At 41.6% G+C, this 8,839-nt stretch overlaps 1 long non-coding RNA gene across 2 annotated transcripts; it reads right to left on the minus strand.

Moving 5' to 3' along the window:
• Window positions 1–536: 536 nt before the first annotated feature.
• On the minus strand, window positions 537–7,311 carry LOC126947443 (uncharacterized). Of its 2 annotated transcripts, XR_007723079.1 has the most exons (5): window positions 7,181–7,311; window positions 3,780–3,902; window positions 2,829–2,919; window positions 1,790–1,897; window positions 537–663 (listed from the first exon to the last, which is right to left on the minus strand). It is a non-coding gene; the product is annotated as an uncharacterized LOC126947443 (long non-coding RNA). The 2 variants fall into 2 exon arrangements; XR_007723080.1 differs by lacking the exon at window positions 3,780–3,902 and having other exon boundaries at window positions 551–663.
• Between the last annotated feature and the right edge of the window lie 1,528 nt (window positions 7,312–8,839).

Genomic DNA, 8,839 nt, shown 5'->3' on the forward strand with positions numbered 1-8,839 from the left:
GAGATTACAGGCGTGAGCCACCGCGCCCAGCCGCGATTTTTCTTATTCTAAAAAAGTCTCAAGCGATCCTCCTGCTTCAGCCTCTCAAGTAGCTGGGACTTACAGGCACATGCAACCACACCCAGCTAACTTTTTTTTTTTGAGATGGAGTCTCGCTCTGTCGCCCAGGCTGGAGTGCAGTGGCCCGATCTCGGCTCACTGCAAGCTCCGCCTCCCGGGTTCGCGCCATTCTCCTGCCTCAGCCTCCCGAGTAGCTGGGACTACAGGCGCCTGCCACCACGCCCGGCTAATTTTTTGTATTTTTAATAGAGACTGGGTTTCACAGTGTTTGCCAGGATGGTCTTGATCTCCTGACCTTGTGATCCGCCCGCCTCAGCCTCCCAAAGTGCTGGGATTACAGGCGTGAGCCACCACGCCCAGCCCAGCTAACTTCTAAATGTTTTGTAGAGATGGAGTCTTGTTATGTTGCCCATGCTGGTCTTGAACGCCTGGCTTCAAACAATCCTCCCACTTCGGCCCTTTAAAGTTTTGGGATTACAGGTATGAGCCCCTGCACCCAATTATATGCTTTCATGTATACACACCAACAGAGGTTTAAAGGGGGGGCTCCACCTTTCCAGCCAGAAGTTCTTCCCAGTTAACGTGTCTAAAGAATGGATGAGCCTAGGGGAAAAAAAAGCAGAAAGAAAAGTTGAGGGGAATAGACTTTGCTGGATTGAGAAATTAATCACCTTTTTGAAGTTACAAGTCACAAAATAAGCTAAACTTAAAAGCAACTACATATAACCCTGAGAAATACATAAAACTAGCACTATCTTCCCCACAAAACACCAAACATGCCAATCCCTACTTGAACTTCTCCAGCGTCCCCAGGCCCAGCTCCCAGACGAGGAGCAGCTTGAAAGAGGAAAAAAAAGCCTGGATAAAGAACCTTAGTCAAACTGATTTTTTCCTTTTTAGACTTTGCTTGTCTACTTTGCCTTGAGAAAATATAGTTTATTGGCCGGGCACAGTGGCTCATGCCTGTAATCCCAGCACTTTGGGAGGCCTAGGCAGGTGGTTCACCTGAGGCTGGGAGTTCGAGACCAGCCTGGCCAACATGGTGAAACCCCTTCTCTACTAAAAATACAAAAATTAGCCTGGCATGGTGGTGCACACCTGTAATCCCAGTTACTAGGGAGACTGAGGCAGGAGAACCACTGGAACCTGGGAGGTGGAGGTTGCAGTGAGCCAAGATCATGCCATTGCACTCCAGCCTGGATGACAGGGCAAGACTCCATCTCAGAAAGAAAAGAAAATAGAGTTTACTAATTACTACTGAATAATTGTTTAAGGGTCTGTAATCCCAGCACTTTGGGAGGCCAAGGCAGGTAGATCAACTGCGGTCAGGAATTCCAGACCAGCCTGACCAACATGGTGGAACCCCGTCTCTATTAAAAATACAAAAATTAGCCAGGCGTGCTGGCGGGCGCCTGTAATCCCGGCTACTCCAGAGGCTGAGGCAGGAGAATCGCTTGAACCTGGGGGACTGAGGTTGCAGTGAGCCAAGATTGCACCACTGCACTCCAGCCTGGGTGACAGAGCGAGACTCTGTCTCAAAAAAAAAAATAAAAAAAGAATTACAAAAAACAATATGAAAAGAAAGTCGTTAGACAAATCTGTACTTCGCCTTCAAAAACTGAAGACTTTTTTTGTTCAATATATATTATTCAAAATATACATTAAATTCTATCTAGTTAAATCCTAGTCATTGAATCTTATAGTGTTGGTGACCATTTAAGAACTTTACCTTTTTAAGCAGATCTCTGGCTTCTTGTGTGAGGTAGGGAGGCAAACTGAGTTTACATTTGAGGATGTTGTCAGTTGTTTCCCTTCTATTCTCCCCAGTGAATGGGGGCTAAGAGTAGAAGACAAGTGAAAAATATGAGCAGGGAGTGAAAAATATTAGCATATAAGAAACAAATTTTAAATAACAGTATTATCCATTTCCTGAATTAGTTATGCATGGAGATCACAAATGTATGCTGTGAAATGGGCTAACTGCTAAAGACCTTTATTTTGTTTTAGAGACAGGGTCTCGCTATGTTGTCAAGGCTAGATTCTATTAATAATCCTTGGCTCAAATGATCCTCCCGCCTCAGCCTCCTGAGTAGCTTGGGCTACAGGCACGCACCACTGTGCCCGGCAGGCGCGCAGTTTTAAGCAACAGGACAGAGGAAGTAGCAGTGTCCTGGAAGGAAGCCTGTGTTTCCACCATTAACTTGCTGTGTGATAATAAGTGAGCTATGTGATTTTATGCTTCAGTTTCTCCATTTATAAAATAAGGACATTATCTGTTCAACATCTATTTCACAGGCCTGCCATGACATAGATCATTTAAATGAAAATGTTTCTCAAAGTATGGGATCCCATATAATCATACAGCATTATTAGTGTTAAACTGCTAATAACAAATCTCTGGGCTTTGCAAACTCCACTGGTAACATTTTCAGAAAGCACAGGACAGGTATCTTGCTACAGTGACTCAGCACAGACCATAATATGTGCAGCTTTTAACTGTGCACCTACGGCTCCAGTCAGCATGTCATACATTAATACAATAACTCCACCAATCCACAGCACGATTGTGGCCGCTTCTCATCAAGATTTCAGGGGCCCTACAGTGAGAAAAATAATATGCTTAAAACTTCACCCATTTGCATATCATCTGAATTAGAATTTTAAAACCAATACACAGTCAATGAGGGTACAGAAAACAGATACTATTCCTTAAAAGAGGTAAAATTAGCTGTTACCCCCAAACCAATTATGCTTAACATGCAGCTCACATGTCTTCTATTGTTCCACAAAATGTATGTGTGACTGTTCCATCATGAAGAGATTCTTTGCATAGTCCGAAGTCTGTTAGTTTCACATGACCTACAATGAAAGATTACAGCATGATTATTCTCAGAATTCCAAGTTCGTGCAGTGTTTGGACATGTCATATAACACCTTAATCTATCCTTCCATTTAACTTTTCTTGCCTCAAACTTTTCTCGCAGATGTCAAGAACAAGGTACCATCCATAAAATGGGACACTGACTGTTTAAGGTTAGGGCGAAGTCACATTTTGCCAATGATATAATCTATTTAGTAAAGAGAAAATAAAGATAGAGAAAAAAGTGAAATAACCTGTCTAAGGCTCTAGCTTTAAGTATACACAGAATCCTCTACCATCCTGAAAAAGAAAAATCCTGGAAAAACTGTTTTATGAAGTCTAGTTTAAGTACACAGACGCTAATAAACATATTCTGTACCTTTTTTTATTTTTTTTTGAGACGGAGTCTCGCTCTGTCGCCCAGGCTGGAGTGCAGTGGCCGGATCTCAGCTCACTGCAAGCTCCGCCTCCCGGGTTCACGCCATTCTCCTGCCTCAGCCTCCCGAGCAGCTGGGACTACAGGCGACCGCCACCACACCCGGCTAGTTTTTTTTTTTTTTATGTATTTTTTAGTAGAGACGGGGTTTCACCGGGTTAGCCAGGATGGTCTCGATCTCCTGACCTCGTGATCCGCCCGTCTCGGCCTCCCAAAGTGCTGGGATTACAGGCGTAAGGCACCACGCTCAGCCCAAATATCTAGCTTTTATCACAGTGAACTGTGAAGAGTTCTGAAAATAGTCTCAGAAAGTCACTATAACAAGGTAACTCATTCTGCCCAATGCTACCAATTAGAGGAAAGAAATAAAATTGCCAGACAGTATGAATCAATCATCGCTGATCCAGAAAGTAAAAAACTTACCACCTTATACAAAGATCATTCAGTTCAAGTTTAGCTTTCTTTATTGGACTGTCATAACGAGTGGTTCAGCAACCTCAGGGACTCTAGCATTTGAGGTTCATTTCACAGAAAAGGCATAATGACCTATTGATTCAAATGGAAATAAATATTACACTCTGATACAGAAAAAGTATGGCCTTTATTTTCACAGAACCGTCTGATACACTCAACCTTATAAATCAAAGAAGTTAACTATTCTGTCGCTCCCCTTTTCTATCCTGTGACTTAGAATTCAGATCAGAATCCAGGTTTTGGGGAGTGAGAAAGGTGTTGATGAGAGGAAGGAAGAGACACTGATTCCTATGATATATTCAGTTAAGTATATAATTTCGCCTTAAAAAAAAAAAGGTGGGTGGAGGAGTATAATCTGGAATGTTTCTATGAGCCTCAATTGTTCATACCTCATTTTCTAAGAGTTTGAAGCAATTAACTACCTCATGGATTATTCTGCAGACATCTAAGGATTAGCAGCTGCTACCACCTTCTAGATACCCTGGGTCAGCTGGTTGCTCCTCTAGGGTGTGAATTGCCAATTCTACCCACGGCCCAGATTAGCGTAAATTGAGCTGTCTGTGGCAGCATGCGGTTGTAGTCAAGGCTCACTGTGCTGGATCTGTAGTTGTAGAGATTATCAGTCTCTCTGATGTTTATGTTTGTTGTTGCAAACAAACAGCAAGAATACACTGATTCTGGCGGGGGAGGGGGGTGAAGGTGAGTTATGCCTGTAATCCCAGCAATTTGGGAAGTTAAGGTGGGCAGACCAATGTCACTTCAAGGGTCCTGCGAAAATTGCATAACCTGAATCTAGTACTAGGGAAACATCAGCTACACCCAAAGCATTCTACAAACAAACTGGCCTGTACCAATCAAAAATGTCAAGATCATGAAAGTTAAGGAAAAACTGAGGAAATGTTCCAGATTAAAGGAAACTAAGGAGAGTTATAATTGCGTCAATGTTAATTTCCTATTTCTGATCATTTTAGTATAGTTATGTAAGAGACTGTCCTTGATTTTAGAAAATATACACTGAATAGGCTAGGCGCAGTGGCTCATGCCTGTAATCCCAGCACTTTGGGAGGCCGAGGTGGGCTGATCGCCTAAGGTCAGGAGTTTGAGACCAACCTGGCCAATGTGGTGAAACTCTATCTCTACTAAAAATACAAAACTTAGCTGGGTATGGTGGTGAGTGTCTATAATCCCAGCTACTCGGGAGGCAGAGGTTGTAGTGAGCCTGAGATTGCGCCACTGCACTCCATTCTGGGCGACAGAGTGAGACTCCATCTCAAAAAAAAAAAAAAAAAAAAAAAAAAAGGAAAGAAAGAAAACATACATTGAAATTTTAGGGGTAAAGGGAAATCACGTCTGTAACACTCTCTTAAACAGTTCAAAAAAATTGGCCAGGCGTGGTGGCTCATGCCTGTAATCCCAGCACTTTAGGAGGCCGAGGCAGGCAGATCATGAGGTCAGGAGATCGAGACCATCCTGGCTAACACGGTGAAACCCCGTCTCTACTAAAAATACAAAAAAATTAGCTGGGCATGTGGGTGTGCTCCTGTAGTCCCAGCTACTTGGGAGGCTGAGGCAGGAGAATGGCGTGTACCTGGGAGGCGGAGATTGCAGTGAGCCAAGATTGGGCCACCTACTCCAGTCTGGGCGACAGTACCAAAAAAAAAAAAAAAAAATATTATGTATGCATGCATATATATATGTATACACATATACATAGAAGGATAAAACAAAATAAATGTGGTGAAATGGCAACATTTGGGGAATCCAGGTGAGAAATATATAGCAATTTACTTTATTTTATTTTTTGTGTGTGTGACTGAGTCTCACTCTGTTGCCCAGGTTGGAGTCTAGTGGCTCCATCTTGGCTCACCACAACCTGCACCTCCCAGGTTCAAGCAGTTCTCCTGCCTCAGCCTCCCAAGTAGCTGGGATTACAGGAGCACACCACCATGCTCGGCTAATTTTTCTATTTTTAATAGAGACGGAGTTTCACTACGTTGGCCAGACTGGTCTCAAACTCCTGACCTCATGATCCACCCGCCTTGGCCTCCCGAAGTGCTGGGATTATAGGCATGAGCCACTGAGCCTGGCATAGGAGTTCTTTATACTACTCTTGAAACTTTTAAAGTATGAAATTATGTCAAAATAAAGTTTTTCGGGGCGGGCACAGTGGCTCACACCTGTAATACCAGCACTTTGGAAGGCCGAGGCGGGCAGATCACCTGAGGTCAGGAGTTCTCGACCAGCCTGGCCAACATGATGAAAGCCCAGCTCTACTAAAAATACAAAACAATACCCCGGTGTGGTGGCGCATACCTGTAGTCCCAGCTAAATGGGAAGCTAAGGCAGGAGAATCGCTTGAACCTGGGAGGCAGAGGTTGTGGTGAGCCGAGATTACGCCTCTGCACTCCAGCCTGGGCGAGAAGAGCGAAACTCCATCTTCAAAAAAAAAAAAGTTTTTCTAACGTCAATAGTCATAAAAAAGTGGCTACATTCTGCACCTTTCTGTTCCATGTTACATGTTACTGCAAAATCTTTCTCAGAGAACTGAACTGTGTTTGGTAGAAATAGATACTTGTGGCCGGGCACAGTGGCTCACACCTGTAATTCCAGCACTTTGGGAGACCGAGTCAGGTGGATCATTTGAGGTCAGGAGTTCGAGACCAGCCAGACTAACATGGCAAAACCCCATCTTTACTAAAAATACAAAAATTAGCCAGGTGTGGTGGCGCATGCTTGTAATCCCAGCTACTTGGGAGGCTGAGGCAGGAGAATTGCTTGAACCTGGGAGGCAGAGGTTACAGTGAGCCAAAACTCCATCTCAAAAAAAAAAAGAAAGAAAGAAAGAAAGAGATACCTGTGATCTAGAAATGATACGGAAGCAACAAGTTCCTACGAGGTGGTAGGCCCTGGGAAATGTGGATGATCTCCATTGTAAGCTATATACCCCATCACTAAGGCTACATTAAACTAAAAAGCGTTGTTTAAAGATCCAATTCCAAAAATAGTCAGTATGTTAAATCATCCTCCCAATGATTTAAATTACAGTATCTTACCCCAGTACAATTTGATGGCTCTGCATCACTTAGGTATTTGTCTTTCTGTTAAGTGAATGATTATAAAGGAATTAAAATAAAATTTTACAGATGAGGGAAAAAAAATCTCTAGTTTCCTCCATATTTGTCTGCCAATAGAAACATATGGTCACATCTGAATTTTGTCCTTCAGTGTATTCATTCATTTTAAGCACTATTTGCTCATAATGGGAAAAAGTATTTTTCCATTGAAAAATAACTTTTTGACCCAGTTTCTGGAGCAAATGCAAATAATTACACCAAACTCTGTGTACTGACCACTGAGATACTCAAGGATGAGATAGAGTTTTCCACCAGTCTGAAAGGCATATATTAAATCCACTTTACTTCCTCCAGAATATTCCGTTCTGTTTTTGTGAGAGCTCTGTCTTTGGCATTTCTTACTATCATTGCCTAAAGGAAAAGAGATAATCCATAAGAATAAAATAGTGAATACTTTCATTGTATAGTAACTGGAAAATCTATTTTGTGTTTTTCTTGCCAATATTGAACTATTAACATAGTTCCCACTAGAAAGTGAGATGGGGTAATGGAAAATGTTCATTTTATATATGCCTCTGAGCAGTTTGGATTTTTTGCAGTGAACATGTAAATGACTACCTAAAGAGACTTTTAAAAAAGAAATCTGTAATCAGATCAAGTTTATTCATATATTCACAAACTATTGAGTCTGCTATGCTCCAGGCTGTGCCAAGAAAGCAGAATAGAAGGAACACCCTGTCCACAGGAGCCCAAAAGTCCATAGGAGCCCAAAGTCTCAGGGAAAAAAAGACAAGTCAATGTAGGTAAGCGCAGGATGGTAAGGGTAAACAGGGGAACTACTTCTAACCTAGCAAAAAGTCTTGCTTGAAACTTATGAAAATGAAATATGGCCTGGATGCAGTGGCTCATGTCTGTAATCCCAGCACTTAGGTGGGCAGAGGCAGGAGGATCGCTTGAGCCCAGGAGTTCAAGATCTGCCTGGTAACAAGCGTGACTCCATTGTCCACACAAATGGTAAAAAAAAAAAAAAAAAAAAAAAAAAAGAATGAAAGAAAGAAAAAAAGAAAGAAAGAAAGAAAGAAATGTAGAAGGTAAAAAAAAGAGGCATTCCGGTGCAAAAGAGGCTTGATAGAACAGGATATGTCTGGGGAATCTGCAAGTAGTTCAGTATGGTTGGAAGTAGTTAGAGATTAGGCTAGAGAAGTAGGTAGAGGCCAGGAAATGGAAGGTCTGGAAGAAGGAAGGTCTGGGTGAAATGAACAAACCTTTGGCTTTACAAAAGACACATCTAGCAGCAGTAGGGAGTATTAGGAAAGAAATGAGACTAGTTAGGAGACTAGTATAATAAACCAACTAAGAAGATCTATAAGAAAATGAAGGTAGAAAAAAATGAAAGGCTAAGAATGCATAATTTGCATTTGCTGAGAAACTACATATGAGAGGAAATGGTGATCCTTTATTTCTGCATAAGTAATAGGATAGATAATGGTGCCACTTAATATCGGCAAATGAAAGTGAAAAAGTTTTGGGAGAACGATGCTCTGTTTTAGACATGCCAGGTGTCAGTTCCAGGAAGTTCCCCCAATCGTACATCTTCATAAGTAACATGGAAAGCAAATACACAGGTTATTGGTTGCAATATTATCTGTGAAAGTGAAACACTGGAAACAGCCTAAATACTCAGACACAGGATATTGGCTGAAAACCTATGGAATCTACACAACATGTAACAAAGCTATAAAAATAAGAAAAATCTCTATAAAAACAAGATGCAAAAGAATATTTAAAAGTACAACAGCATGGATACTACACTATCTTTTGTACAAGAAAGGGGAAAAGAAAATATATAATACATATATAAAATATGTATCTGCTTATACCTGCAAAAACGAAGACAACTAAGATAAACTAAAAGCTAATGATAATGGAAGGGAA

The sequence above is a fragment of the Macaca thibetana genome, unplaced genomic scaffold, assembly GCF_024542745.1.
Source record: "Macaca thibetana thibetana isolate TM-01 unplaced genomic scaffold, ASM2454274v1 unplaced_scaffolds339, whole genome shotgun sequence".
NCBI lineage: Eukaryota > Metazoa > Chordata > Mammalia > Primates > Cercopithecidae > Macaca > Macaca thibetana.